The 15,042-nt window shown below is 43.6% G+C and overlaps 1 protein-coding gene across 5 annotated transcripts in view; it reads right to left on the minus strand.

Annotated features, from left to right (window-relative positions):
- The window catches only part of Specc1 (sperm antigen with calponin homology and coiled-coil domains 1), a 277,277-nt gene that overhangs the window by 219,572 nt on the left and 42,663 nt on the right, over positions 1-15,042 (minus strand). Inside the window, exon 2 of one of the 5 annotated variants that reach the window (XM_075992243.1) lies at positions 4,063-4,147. The exons of the other annotated variants lie outside the window; for them this stretch is intronic. The gene's annotated coding sequence lies outside the window, so the exon portion shown is untranslated. The remainder of the gene's footprint in view (positions 1-4,062; positions 4,148-15,042) is intronic. 5 annotated transcript variants of the gene reach the window in all.

Raw genomic sequence — 15,042 nt, forward strand, 5'->3', positions numbered from 1 at the left:
CAGGCTCCAAAGCTGCAGAGAAACCCTGTCTCGAAAAACCAAAAAAAAAAAAAAATCTGTCTGTGTGTATGTCTGCAGGCCAGAAGAGGGCACCAGGCCCCATTACAGATGGTTTTGAGCCACCATGTGGTTGCTGGGAATTGAACTCAGGACCTTTGGAAGAGCAGGCAATGCTCTTAACCTCTGAGCTATCTCTCCAGCCCCGCATGTGTATATTTGAAAATGGAGTTTTTATTTCTTCACCTCTAAAAATCCACCTTATCAAGTTTTTTATTTTGACAGTTACTTTACACATTTCATTCTCCCTATATATCACAAAAGAATAAATAACCATGATGTGCTAATGAAACAAAAACATCTCTCTCTCTCTCTCTCTCTCTCTCTCACACACACACACACACACACACACACAAACACACATACACATACACCAGATTATCCCAAAATCTTACAATGGAAAAAGACATATATATGATTATGAAATCCCAGCCCTCTGGAGGCAGAAGCAGGTAGATCTCTGAGTCTGAGGCCATGTCAGTCCGCAGAATGAGTTCCAGGGCAACCAGGGCTACACAGAGAAATCCTGTCTCAAAGAACCAAAACAAAACAAAACCAGAAAAGATTATGAAACACTAAAAAGTAGAGTTGGAGAGCATGTTTCCTATTTTGGCTCCCAGCTCCACATCACCACCACTTGTAATAACAGCTTCAGGAGAGACAACGCCCTCTTCTGACCTCTATAGGCACAGCATTCATATGCATAACCCCCCCACACACACACACACATACATACGCAGATACAAAAATCTTTAAAAATATATCAGAGACCATGGAGTTACTTATAAATGATATTGGAAAAACAGTCCAGTATTATTTTTAAATGTCAGCTTAAATCTACCATCCACATCAACCAGTAGGGTAAATGCTAGAAGGGAGGAAATTCTGTGAACGAGAAGACGCAGAAAAAGTAGGACAAAAAAAAAGTAGCTTTGGAGCTGGACCTGGAACTTGCTCTGTAGAACAGGCTGGTCTTGAACTCACAGAGATCCGCCTGCCTCTGCCTCCCGAGTGCTGGGATTAAAGTCATGCGCCACTACCACCCAGTCCAAAATCAATTTTTAAGATTTATTTTGACTTGAAATATGCACATTTGTGTGGGTGGGTAGGTATGTATACTTGGGTGCTGGTGTCTGCAGAGGTCAGAAGAGGGTGTCAGATACCCTGGAACTGCTGGTACAGTAGGCTGTGAGCTACCTGGAGTGTGTGCTGGGAACTGAATCAGAGCCCTCAGCAGGGGCAAGATCTTTACAGATCCATGAGAAAAGGGTAATGATGAGCCGGGAAAGTAACCAGCAAAAGCATGCCAGACCTCATGTGGGACCGAAAGTCAGACGGAAACAGCCTAAGGATGCACTCATGGCTTTGCAAGTTTCAGTCCACGACAGGGTTGGGGGGTGGGGAGCGGGGGGCGGTCCTCTCATGAAGGAACCAGAGCAAGGGTGACAGGAAGCAGACTGAGAAAGGCACACCTCAGGGCTGTAGTCCTCCAACCAGGGCCACTTCCCACCTTCCCACCAAAGCCAGAGTCTCCTCAATTCTGAAGCCACGAGTGTGTGAAAGCATCTGTGAAGACTGACCCCCTCATCTCCTCACCTGTGGGAACGCCCTCACAGAGCGCCTAGAGTCTGCCTTATCGTAGGCGCCCTGCGTTGGACCAAGATGTCATTCAAGATCAACCATCACATATATACCCCTAAAACCTCATAAAGATCAGCAGCAATGAGATGGGTGCAAGACCTTAAGACAGTCAAGCATGTTTTGCCTCTCACCGTGTCCTCCCCATGGTGGCAAAGAGATGACATTAAAACAAAACGCTCGCTCACAGTGGGGAGAGAGTAACAGAAGCACGTACAGGCACCATTAAAAAGCTCACACCCGGTCTGAAGCAGCTCAGGGGTACAGCACACACTTCACGCTAGGCTCTGTGTTCAGGACCCAAGACATATACAAAGCGTTCATACCCTTTGACCCAGTGATGTCCCACACTGGCAAATTTACAGAAATAACCCATAAACATGGGAAACATTCTTTGATCAAAGAAAGTTACTGAAATGATATTTATAATGCGAGAAACGGAAGGGATGAAGAAAAGAGGGATGGGGAGGGAGGGGAAAAGACAGAGTGGAAGGGAGAAGAAGGAAGGAAGGGAGGGAGGGAGGGAGGGAGGGAAGAGAAGAGAAGCAATGCTTCTTTTTAGTTTTAAAATTTTTTTATTTTTCCAATTAACTGGTTAGATTGATTATTGAGACAGAGTCTCACTATGAGGTCCTGGCTGGCCTAGAACTCACAGAGATCTACCTGCCTCTGTTTTCCAAGAACCAAAGGTGGGACCCGGCTTTAAAAAAAAAAAACAAAACTAATTCTTAGAAACATAATAATTTATTGAAAATCATAAAACAGGGTGCTAGGCATTATTTAAAACAACCACAAGCATGCACAACCCTGAAACACTCTCACACTCGTTTACGAGTAGAAATATTGAGATATTCGCGTTGACTCCGAGTGTAGGTGAGTCACCGTTTTTGCTAACTTCCAATTGATAACTCTTGTATTGGAGCGCAGCTCTGGACCAGGAAGTCAAGACAAGACTTCCCATTTTGACTGCACCATCACCTGTCTATCTGTCTGTCTGCCCGGTTGCCTGACCTTACTGTGCCTCCACCTCCTCACACGGGAAACAAAGGCCGCAAACCCAGCGCTTCAGGGGCTACTGTGAGCAATGAACGGATGGAATAGCACTTGCGAAGCCCCTGACAGCTTTGCCTGTTCCAGGGGGAGAACTCCAAAATATCACTTTTGTCATTTAACATTTGAAAAATAAAACTGAAAAGAGTTTTTGGTTTTTTGTTTGTTTTTTGGTTTTAAAGGATAGCTCACATGCAAGAGTTTATTTCCAATTCCGGAGTTTTAAATGAAAACAGAGCTCATTTTGTCTTCTCCTCAGCCTTGGGGGTTTCTGTTCTAGAGGTCACTCGACAGCAACTCGCTTGGCAAAGGGAAGGTCCTAGAAACCGGACCTAGATTAACTGGAACCCAGCTACTCTAAAAAGCCCCATGTGACACAGGGAGAGTAGAGACTGGAGCTGCACTGGGACAGACAGAGTCCCTGGAGGAGAACTCCAGCAGAGGCTGCAGGCTCACACCCTCACCTTTACAGGCTGACAAGTTACAACTGACAATATGAACTCCCTGAGTTACTGAACTAAGTCGTTCCAATAAAAAGTTAAGAGTCGACCAGAAAAGAAAATCAAAGCCCAAGCTGCATTTCCAGAAAACAGTAGAAACTAAGAATAGAAAGCCAGGCTCCTTTGGAAGATAGGTCGGAGTTCTGACAGCCTTCTGCGGGGTCCGGGAAGAGGGTCACAGGAGAAACCACGGAGCACACAGCTTCCTAGTATAGCCAGGACTGATGTGCTGTCATTACTTTGAAATTTACCACCTAGACTTCAGACCCAGAACAAAGGTTGTCCCAGCTGTCAAGCACTGGGATAGACTCTATCCCTCCGCCAGACACAAGGTCACACTCCACACGCTGTTGTCCTCCAAGGGGAAATGGCTCTAGATCCTTCTGTGGGCCAAGAATCTTAGCTTTTCTCCACATGACTTTAGACTTCTATCCAATAGAACACACCAAGCAGGCCTGGTCTCCTTACCCACGAGGAGAACGCTCTGCATCTCTACTGACTAGCACCCAAGGACAAGGTTTCTAGGCAGAATTTTACACAGAAACTTCAGCATGAATCATCCTGACTTTGTACAATTAAAAAAAAATGACTCACAAGAAGACTGTTCCTCCCAAGATAGTATATGAGTTTCAAATGCATTTTCAGCCCCCAAAGCAGACACGCAGGGCTTGCTTCTGTGGTCCACGCACAACAGAAAAATGCAGTGCTGTTGTGTGAGTGGCATCAGGTCCACGGGTGCAGCAGGCCCTCTTCCCCAGACAGCCATCTCCTAAGATTTTCCATCCCCGTCTTAAATAATAAACAGTTTCATACTTACTGCAAAGCCCCCGGCTTCTCGTGAGTCCTGGGAGCTGCTGGCCTCAGTCTGTAAGCCCTCTGCACTATTCTGAGCCAGTTGCTGCCTGGGAGGAAAACCACATTCAGCGAGTATTTGGGCAAGGCCTGCTCAGGAAGCAGGCGGGCTCTACTCCCCACGCCTCTCTCTCCCCTCCCCACAACACACACACTTACAAGTTCACATCTATATGTGATGCAAAATCAAGTCTCTCTCTGACTGAGTCCCACGTACTTAATTTAGACTTCTCCAAAATGAAACACGTAAAGATGTCAGCTGGCTAGCAACAAAAGGGAACTTCAACCCACAAGGCACACAAATACAAACACCCTGAGACACTGAACCAAAAGAAAAAGCCAGTCCGGTCTCAAGCTTCAACCCCCACACATCCCTACCCCACCCCACCGCACCCCATGAGCGCTGCTATTTGTAGAGTTCTAGGTTGAGAGGAAGTCAGGAACCAGGAAGCTCTTCAAAGCAGGCTCCCAGGAGCCAACTGAAAGATCTCAGAGGCCTCTTAATCACTGGGACTTCAGTAATGTGTTGTGATTTCTTTGTTCATCCTAAATAAATAGGTTCCTAATTAATTTTTAACTCAGAAAGCTTCCAAATGATATACCCACCCTCATAAAACCTGGCTTGTGTGCCCCCTGCCTCTATAGGGACTCAGCAAACCCCCGTGCCCACCAGCTGCTGTAACAGGGGCAATGACCGTAGGAAATGCATGCAAGAAATTCTGCGATGGTAAACACCAAGAAAACAGCCTGAGAAAAAGAGGCAGAATCCACTATAAATATAATGTAAAGGCCAATGACAAGATGGGGCAAACACACACTTACAGCCCTCATTCAGTTATCTGCAGCTACAATGCAGGCTACGACATCATCACTCAATGTGAGTGTCCTCCGTGGGCTCCCGTGTTTGAGCACATGGTCCCCAGCTAGTAGCGATACTTTGGGATGGTGTGAAACCTTTAGGGCACAGAACCTGACTGGAGTCACTGGAGGTGCGTCCTTGCAAGTTCTGCTGGATTCTAGTTCCAGCTGGAGCTCTCTCTAACACTTGGTGCTTAGCATATGGAGAAGTAGCTGTGAGCGCCAACTGCACCCACCTTTGGTGAACTGAAACCCTCTCAAACTATGAGCTAAATCAAGGCCTTTCTCCTTTGAAGCCATCCTATCAGGCATTTTATCACAGACATGACAAATAATGCAAAGCTGTGTGAACAACTGTAACCTGGATAACCTTGCTTACAAACAACAATAAATAAAATAATTAGAAGTCTAATACATTACAGTATGTCCACATCACTCACCCTTACGCAACGGTCAGAAACAATCTTTACCCTCTATCTGCACTGAACGTGTCAGTCTGCTTTCTGTCATGGCAAAGTCAAATTAAAAGAGGGAAGGTTTGTCTTAGGTCAGGGCTTCAGAGAAGTCAATCTAGAGTCCCTCGGAGTCATTGTTTCTGGTCCTGTGTGGTATGGCAGACTGTACATGGCAGAGCCAAGCAGCTCGCCTCATGGCAGCTGGGAAAACCAGAGAACCAGAAGGGCCAGGGTCAAAATGTGTCCTCCAAGAGCAGGATCCCAGAGCCAGTGAGACAGCTCAGCAGGTTAAGGCGCTTGCCTCCCAAGCTTGACAGACACCTGAGGTGGATTCCCCAGAGCACACACAGAGGTGGAAGGAAAAAAACCAAAGGGGCAGCATTGTCTTCTGATTTCCATCCAATCCAACAGCATTAGCATGTACCCACTCACACATACACACAGACACACATATACATTCACACACATACACACAAATATATACACATTCACACATATAAATACACACACACATATACAGGTACTCACACATACACACATATACACACACAAATACATACATACACAGACACATATACACTCACATACACATATAAACACACATAAATACATACACAGATACACATACACAGATACTCACACATTCATATACACCCCCACACAAATACATTAAATAATAATAAATAATTTTAAAAGAAAAGAGAGTGCCGTTAATGACCTAATTTTCCCAATGAGGATCCACCTCCTATATTTGCACTATCTTAAGTAAAAATCAATGAATCCATCCACAAGATCAGAGCATCCATAACCCGATTGACTCCCAAAGAACTCATTTTTGAATACTTCTGCGCTAGAGATGAGGCGTTTGACATCGGAGCTTTTGAGGGTCATTTAGGATAGAAATAATAGAGGCTGGGGACACAGCTCAGTGATGTGGTGGTTTGAAAGAAAATGGCCCCAATGGGAGTGGCACTATTAGGAGGTGTGGCCTTGTTGGAGGAAGTATATCACTGTGGAGGTAGGATTTGAGGTGTGCATTCAAGCCACACCCAGAGTTTCAGACCACTTCCTGTTGCTTACAAGTAAAGGATTCTCAGCGCTTTCTCCAGCACCATGTCTGCCTGCATGCCACCATGTCGCATCATGATGATAATGGACTGTACCTCTGAACTGTGAGCCACACAAATGTCTTTTCTTCATAAATGTTGCCATGGTCAAGGTGTTTCTTCACAGCAATAGAAACCTTAACTAAGACACCATGCAATCACAAGAACCTAGGTTCAATCATTAGTACCTAAAAACGAATCAAAAGAACAAAACAAACTCTATAATACAACAAGAGCAAATTAAATCTAGCAATATATACAAATGATGCTATGCCATGACCGAGGATTTATACCAGCAATTCGATTGATATCACAAATGAGAATCAGACACCATAATTCACATTAAAAGAATAAAAAAGAAAACCCACTCTGCCATTTCAACAAATGCAGAAAAAAAAAACACTTGACAAAACCCAAAAGACTTTCATGATTAAAAAAAAAATAACCACTAGGAGTGAAAGGGAATTTCCTCAGCACAACAAAAGGCAGCTACAGAATGCCCACAACCAACACTGTATGCAATGTGAAAGTTTAAAATTTTTCTCTTGAGGCCAGAAACAAGACCAGATTTCTCTGCTCTACTGATTTCTAGTCAACACTGTACAGGAGACTTAAGTCATGGAATTTAGGCAAGAGAAGGAAAGAGAGGGCTCCGAGATGATCAAAAAGTTAAAATCATCTCTATTAACATAACGGGACCTTGCAAGATATAGAAGGGGTATCTATGATTTAGAAGGGGTATCCACAATTTAGAAGGGAATATCTATGATTTAGAAGAGGTATCTATGATTTAGAAGTGGGTATCTACAGCTCAAAGGTAATGAAGGACCCAGCAAGCTCACAAAAAGCAAGATAAGGCCCCAAATCAATTGTGTTTCTATACGCTTGCAAGAGTAACTGCTGATACATCCAGAAAACAATTCCACTTTCAGCAATAGCTCCTTGGTAAAGTGCTTGCCTCAAAAGCAGGAGGACCTGAGTCTCACTCCAGAGCCAACCTGCAAATACCAGGCATGCTGGCTAAAGCTTGTAATTCTGGCACCAGAGAGGCAAAGATGGGAGAGGATCCCTTAGGTTTGCTGGCCAGCTAGTCCAGCCTACCTGGTGAACTCTGGACTAATGAGAGACCCTGTCTCAGAAGACATGACTTGCACTCCTGAGGATAAAACCCAAAGTCGTTCTCTGGCTCCCACATTCATGTGTACACACCATACATAAGCATGTGCACTCACTCACACATGAACATTCATATGTGCATACATATTCATGCATTTAAAACGGTAACGTTACAAATAAATAAGCAGAAGATGTGTTCGCTCCTAACTGCAAAGCATCATTGAAAAAGCTGAAAGGATGGGTCAGCAAGATGGCTTAGCATTCAGGGTTATAAGGCTTGCCTGGCCGCATGAGTTCAATTCCCAGAACCTACAGAGAAAACCAGTTCCCATGGGTTATCCTCTGGTGTGCATGTGCCTACACACATATACATACTCACATAAAATAAATAAATGTTCTTAAAATGAAACTTGAAAAAGTAAGGTCAATAGATAGACGTTGTATGTGTTAGGAGGATCTATGTGAGGTCAGGCCAGCCTGGTCTACATCAAATTCCAGGATAGCCAGGGCTACATAAAGAGACCCTGTTTTAAAAAAGAATCCGATTATGGCCTCTCTGTTGGAGGCCACAGGGTAGGTCTAAATCTGGGTCCTCCGGGGCTTCTGAGATGGATTCCTGGCTACCTCCCATGTAGCTGCACCCTGCTTGGGAGGCACGTAAAGGTTGAAGAACTGGCTTTGAAAATGTCCCTGAAAACAGGAGCCTCAGATATGCCCTGAATGGCGAACTTTTCTTTAAAAAAAAATTATTTATTTTATTTTTATATGTGCATAGGTATTTTGCCTACAAGTGTTTGTGCATCATGTGTGTGTAGTACCCACAGAGACCAGAAGGGTGAGACAGATCCTCCAGTCCTGGAGTTAGACAGTGGTAATCTGCCTTGTACAACACAGAAATGAAACTGTTCCACTACCAGCAGAGTGTCTAAAGTCTGTCTGTGTGGACAGTACGCAATTCCTGCACAGACCTACTCCGTACTGCATCATAGGACACCAGCCAGAAATCATGCTTTAATAAAGGAAAAAAGAAAGAAAAACAAGATTTTAAAGTATGAATTACTTGGAAAGTGAATGATATCTTAATTTGAAAGATAATATTGGAAATAGTTTATGATATAGAACAGTGATTATATATTTTTGGAAAATACAGATCATAAATGATAAGAGCCCCACATTTATTTTTATTAAGAATGATTCTTAAGAATGACAAAGATGACAGAAGATTTTAAGTTTCTTTATGCTTTTCAAATTTTCTACACTACAGTAAATATTTGCCAATTGGGGGCAGTATAAAATAACATTTATTTATATAATTTTTATCTATAGAATATGACTGTTTTCTTTTTCTCTTTCTTCTTTCTTTCTTTCCTTCTTTCTTTTTTTCTTTTAGATTTTTGAAACAGGTTTCTCTATTTAGCCCTGACTGTTCTGGAACTCACTATGTAAACCAGGCTGGCCTCAAACTCAGAGATTCCACCAGATTCTGCCTCCTGTGTGCTGAGATTAAAGGTGTGTGCCACCATGTCTGACAACTGCTTTCTTTAGAACAAAAAAAAAATCTACAAATGACAGATATTGCTTCTTTTGTCAAAAGCTTCTTCAAGCAAGGCAGTCTGCATGGCCATTTGCATCTAAACTAATACAGCAGTAAACAGTGGATACTAACATTTTTATCTGTGTCTTAATCAACAATTAGACTTTTAAGCCCGATATCGGCCACTTGCTAAGAGGGAAGTGTTCGGGAGGACAGACAAGCCTGTGACAGTAGAAACTACACTGGAAGCATGCTGTTGCTCACGTACCCCACAGCATCGGGCGCTATTTGCGCAACTCCACAGCTTACACTGCAGAAAGCAAGCTCAGCCCGACGGAGAAAGACTTTCTTAATTGTAGCAGCCGCTGACTCCCTCTGCAAGCACTGCAATCATTTTCTGGGTTCCTGAACAAGGGTGAGCAGACTGACTACCATGGCACTCAGAGGCCCATGAGCAGGGAGGCTGGAGAGCGCCCAGGAGGCCAAGCCAGGACGCACCCCACAGCTGAAGGAGCCAGGGCGACGCTCATGTCTCAGTGAGACACCTGCCAGCTCTCTAGAGAACAAGAATTCCCTAGATCCTTGCCCAAACCAAACCTTAAAAAATGTTCTGTTTTGCTGCTGGAAAGTAAATTTATCAACCCTAAAAATATCTAGGACAAACTCAAGAAACGAAAGTGATGCCTAGTGAGTGAGTGTCAAACAGATGTTGGGCTAATTTTACAAAGACAGTCAGCAAAGATGTCCCCGAGACTTATTCGTGACAGCAGAGGAGAATGGAGAGGAATCTGGAGATAGGGAACGGCAGGGCACAATCAGAGTGTGTGTGTGTTGGGGGGGGGGCTGAGCACTAAACCCTTCATGAGTTGCTAGGTTCCCTCAATTCAGTATTTGATCCAGTGTATATTAACAAATGATGGTTAGCGGCCACAACGATCACACTAATGTACAAAATGAAATCTAGAAACTGACAGAGTATAGGACGACATTTGTTAGCCAACCTTCCATTACCATATCAAAATACCCGACATAACCGACTTGCAGGAGAGAAAAGTTTACCCTTGGACGCTTCAGCCCATGGTCAGTGGGCCCACAGCTTCCTAACCTGTGATAAGGCAGCGAGGCATGGTCAAATATCATGGAGCCCTGCTACTTCCCTCACTGCCGAAACACAAAGTGGAGGGCATGCTGGGAAACTTCCCAATGGGTCCTGACTCTGGGTTCCCCCTTCCCTCACAGTGTCAGTCTCTCAGCCTTCAACACAAGAGACTTTAGGGGACAGTGAAGGATCCAATTATAGCAACACTGCCCTTCGTGACATCGATAATGTCTACCTACAAACACTTGTTCTACGGAGAGGAACTTGACTTCTCTGTGAACCAAAACATCTCTTCAGATCACTTTAATTTCGTTCTAAAGCATCACATTTCATGGTACAAAATTACAGAGAGGCAGCTAATTACAGAGGAAAACGCCCCAGTGGGCACGGGATGGCTAGTGAAGCCGACATCTTAGGAGCTAGGAGACAAGGCTCATCATGTGGGCAAAGCTCTCTAGAGATACCCGGCTAGAAACAAGAAGTATGTCTGCTGACAAGTCGCAATATGTGGGGAGGTTTGCATTTTTAAAATCACCACTGCAATGCCAGGTGAATTCACACTCTGCAAAGGTCACACGGGGAGAGATGTGTCTGGCTCCCATGACAGGCCCTCCTGCTGTCCTCCCACCCAGCAGGGGCTACCCTGCTGTGGAATAATCCTTTTGTATACTGTAAAGAGTTGTCACTTGGTTTAATAAAAAGCTGACAGGCTGGCAGCCAGGAAGGAAGTATAGGTGAGACAACCAAACTAAGGATGCTGGGATGAAGAAGTGTGTTGTCAGAGGTGACGCCAGCAGACGCAGAGGAAACAAACCATAAGTCACGTGGCAGAGGTTAGATAAGAAATATGGGTTAATTTAAAGTGTAAGAGTTAGCTAGTGGCCGGGCGGTGGTGGCGCACGCCTTTAATCCCAGCACTCGGGAGGCAGAGGCAGGCGGATCTCTGTGAGTTCGAGACCAGCCTGGTCTACAAGAGCTAGTTCCAGGACAGGCTCCAAAACCACAGAGAAACCCTGTCTCGAAAAAACCAAAAAAAAAAAAAAAAAAAAAAAAAAAAAAAAAAAAAAGAGTTAGCTAGTAACAAGCCTGAGCTATCAGACTTGGAATTAATATAAGCTTCAGTGTGTTTATTTAGGAGCTTCTGGCGAGAAAGAGCAATCTACCTACACCACCCTCTGCTCCTGATACTCTACACCTACCACCTACTCTAAGCTTGTGTTCCAGGGAACATAGATCTTTGGGTTTTTTAATTAGCCAGGAATAGGAAATCAGCTACTTTTTTTTTGGATTCTAAAACAGATGTTGAACTCATTTGGGGAGAGTACAAACTAGAATGGCCCAGCCTCAGTCATGTGACTATCTATCACACTGTCTGACTTTTAGACCCAGGAACTGTGATGCCTTCCTCTGCACTCCTCTGTTTTCCTTACCAAGTCCCATTACCATACTCACTCCGAGCTTGGCTTGTTGGCTCAGGTGGAATTGAAGCCTCTGCCCCCCTCCCTCTTTCCTGGTTCTGGTTCTCTCCTGCTGGTCCCACATACCTCCCAGATGACTCCATCTCGAAGATCACATCCTTCCACCAATAATGCCTTATTTGTGACCCACCAACCTTTTTTATTTGTTTAATTCACTTTTAATTTTATTCAGGTCTTCACACAGAAGCAAAAGATCAGCCTTCCTCAAGATTCTCTTAACTCGGGGGGAAAAAAGTCCTCTTGCTGTCATGGGTATTTCAAAGTTAGCTTTATCAGTAGAGACAATAGTCTCACCTCAGGGTCTCTGCTTTTGATACTTCATGTCTTGGTTGATTCTGAACTTTTTGTGCTTGTCCCTTGATTGGTCAGTTGGCTGTCTCCAACTTATCAACCCCCTGTCTCAGTCTCTTGAGTGCTGGGATTACAGATGTGATTTATGGTGGTGGGTGGGAGGTTAAGAGGAAGGAAAGAGAATGACCTTAACACTGTCTGTCTCAATCTGTGACAGCTACGCTTGTACTTTTGCTCCCACCTGTCGATGTGCAGAAAGGGACTTCAGAAACCACACAAAGGAACAGAACTGAGCAAGGACGCAGGCAGTAATTATTAAAGAAATTGAAAGAGATTTTCTAAACAGTCTTGGAGATTAACGAAGTACAGGCTGCTTCAAAAGGATTAACCAGAGATTACCTCTCAAAAATCTAATCAAGGAAGATGAAAAAAATACCCAAATTAGAAATAAGAAAGAAGGCATAATTATATACATGGATTTTAAACCAAGCAAAACTGATCATTTTCTATGAAAACACAGATTACCAAAATTAACTCAAGAAGAAGCAAACAGTCCACCAGAAAAAAGGCAAAGGATACAAAAACAAAAATGTATAATTTGTTACCAAGTATACAGAGACATGCTTAGCCAACAGCCAGCAAGCTTGAGCTAAAGCAATAATACACTTTAAAGTCTGCAATGTGGGTTAATATTTTAAAAAGAAACAGCGATGTTAAAAAAATGGGAACTAAGTCAGGCATACCTATAAACCTAGCACTCAGAAGGCTGAGGTATGAGAGATCCCATGGGTTTGGGCCATCTTAGGCTGCATACAGAGTTCCAGGTGAGTTTGGGCTACAAAGTAATACCCTGTTTCAAAAAACAAAAGAGAGAGTGAGTGAGAAAGCAAGAGAGTGAGAGAGACAGAGAGAGAGACAGACAGAGACATAACACACTCTGGTGAGCTTATCTGTGTGAATTTTGGGGTCATTCAGAATGAGAGTGGTAAATAAGATATTTCATATTTCCGTTTCTGTATTTGATTTGTTAAAAATATATATTATTTTTATTTAATGACTTATTCATGTTAATTTAATATATACCATGTGGTTTGAAAGAAAATGGCTCCCGAAGGGAATGGCACTATTAGGAGGTATGGCTTTGTTGGAGTACATATGGCCTTATTGGAGAAAGTATGTCACCGTGGGGGTGGGCTTTGAGGTCTCCTATGCTCAAGCTACCTCCAGTGAGACAGTGCACTTCCTGTTGCCTCCAGATCAAGATGTAGCACTCTAGGCTCCTACTCCAGCATCATGTCTGCCTGCATGCCGCCATGTGTCACCATGATCACAATGGACTAAACCTCTAAAAATGTAAGCCACCCCAATTAAATGTTTTCCTTTACATAAGAGCTGTCATGGTGTCTCTTCACAGCAATAGAAACCCTAACACACACACACGCATGCACACACCCACATGCACACACGTGGATGTTTTGCCAGCATATGTGTCTGTGTACCATGTGTATGCCTGGAAGCTGGGTCCCTTGGATCTGGAGCTAAGAATGGCTGTGATCCAGCATGTAGGTGCTGGGGATGGATACTGGGTCCTCTGGAAGAGCACACAGTGCTCTTAACCATTGAGTTATGTCCCTAGCCTGTATTTCTGAATTTAAAAAAAAATGTGTTTTCATGAATTGAAACTGAAAAAAATAAAATAAAATAGAACTTTTAAACTCTTGGAAAGACTTGATGCCACAACTGTTACTGTGTGTTCACACTGGAGAACAGGCGCGGAAAAGAGGACCTAGAGCGAAAACTGTTTGTGGGTCTGAAATACACTGGGCATAGAAAACAAAAGAGACAGAAAAATAAGTGCAGAGTGAAAGCCACACACAGCTTGTTAGCCTGAGGGTAAAACTACAGCCCTGCTTCAGCGTGCCCGCACTCTGCAAACCTACTCAGGGTTTGCTGGATACAAGAAAGAAAATATGACCCAAAACAGTGCTCTACGTGTTAGAGAGTGTTCTCTGATCAGTAGTAGGGAAGACTTCCAAATCTGGGGGCGTGGGGTGGAATCTCAGGGCTGGAGAGATGACTCAGTGGTTAAGAATATATACTTCTCTTCCAGAGGACCAGGTTCAGTTCCCAGTACCCACACTGGGAGGTTCACAATGCCTCTCACACCAGCTCCAAAGGGGATCCAAGGCCTCCAGCTTCTGTGAACACCTGGATTTACATGTACACAGACACACAAATATAATTAAAAGAACAAAACCCAGTCTACACAGTCTTGCTGTTGACCATCAGATAGCAGCTGAAGACCTAAGGATCTTAAGGGCGTATCTCTAAGAACTCTTATTCCCCTGGAACCATTGGCCAAGTAAAGCCTTCCTTCTATGAGCTGCCCTGGTCATGGCATTCTACCACAGCGACAGAACAGGAGCTAACACACTCAGCTATAGAGTGAGACTCTGTCCGAATAATTAAGTATAGATAAATAAATAATAAGGGGTATGATGTGAATTTCAGTTCAAAAGAAATAAGTGAAACAAATTTGTTCCTACGTATCTCACATATTTAGGTATAAAATTTAATTCACTGGAATCTAGTTAAACTCTTTAAGGTTTTTTCATCACTCTCAAGAATTTCATGCATCTGCTAAGTGGTAGCGGCACACACCTTTAACCCCAGCACTCAAATGGCAGAGGCAGTTGTGCATCTCTGAGATTTTGAAGTCATTCTGGTCTACAAAGTGAGTTCCAGGGCAGCCAGGGCCGTATCACAGAAAACCTTGTCTTGAAAACCAAACCAAAAAATTCATACATATATCTATATAATGAAATAATAACACATGTAATCGCTATGCCCCCCCCACATACCACTTCAAGCACACTCTCAATTTTGTCTCAATTTTATGTAGACATTGCATTTGTGTCTACACTCTTTTTTGTGTGTCTATTTGGTTTTCTTTGAGTGTATGGGTGTTTTGCCTGTGTGTGTGTGTGTGTGTGTATGCGCGCGCGCAC

The sequence above is a fragment of the Microtus pennsylvanicus genome, chromosome 11 (assembly GCF_037038515.1).
Source record: "Microtus pennsylvanicus isolate mMicPen1 chromosome 11, mMicPen1.hap1, whole genome shotgun sequence".
Taxonomy (NCBI): Eukaryota; Metazoa; Chordata; class Mammalia; order Rodentia; family Cricetidae; genus Microtus; species Microtus pennsylvanicus.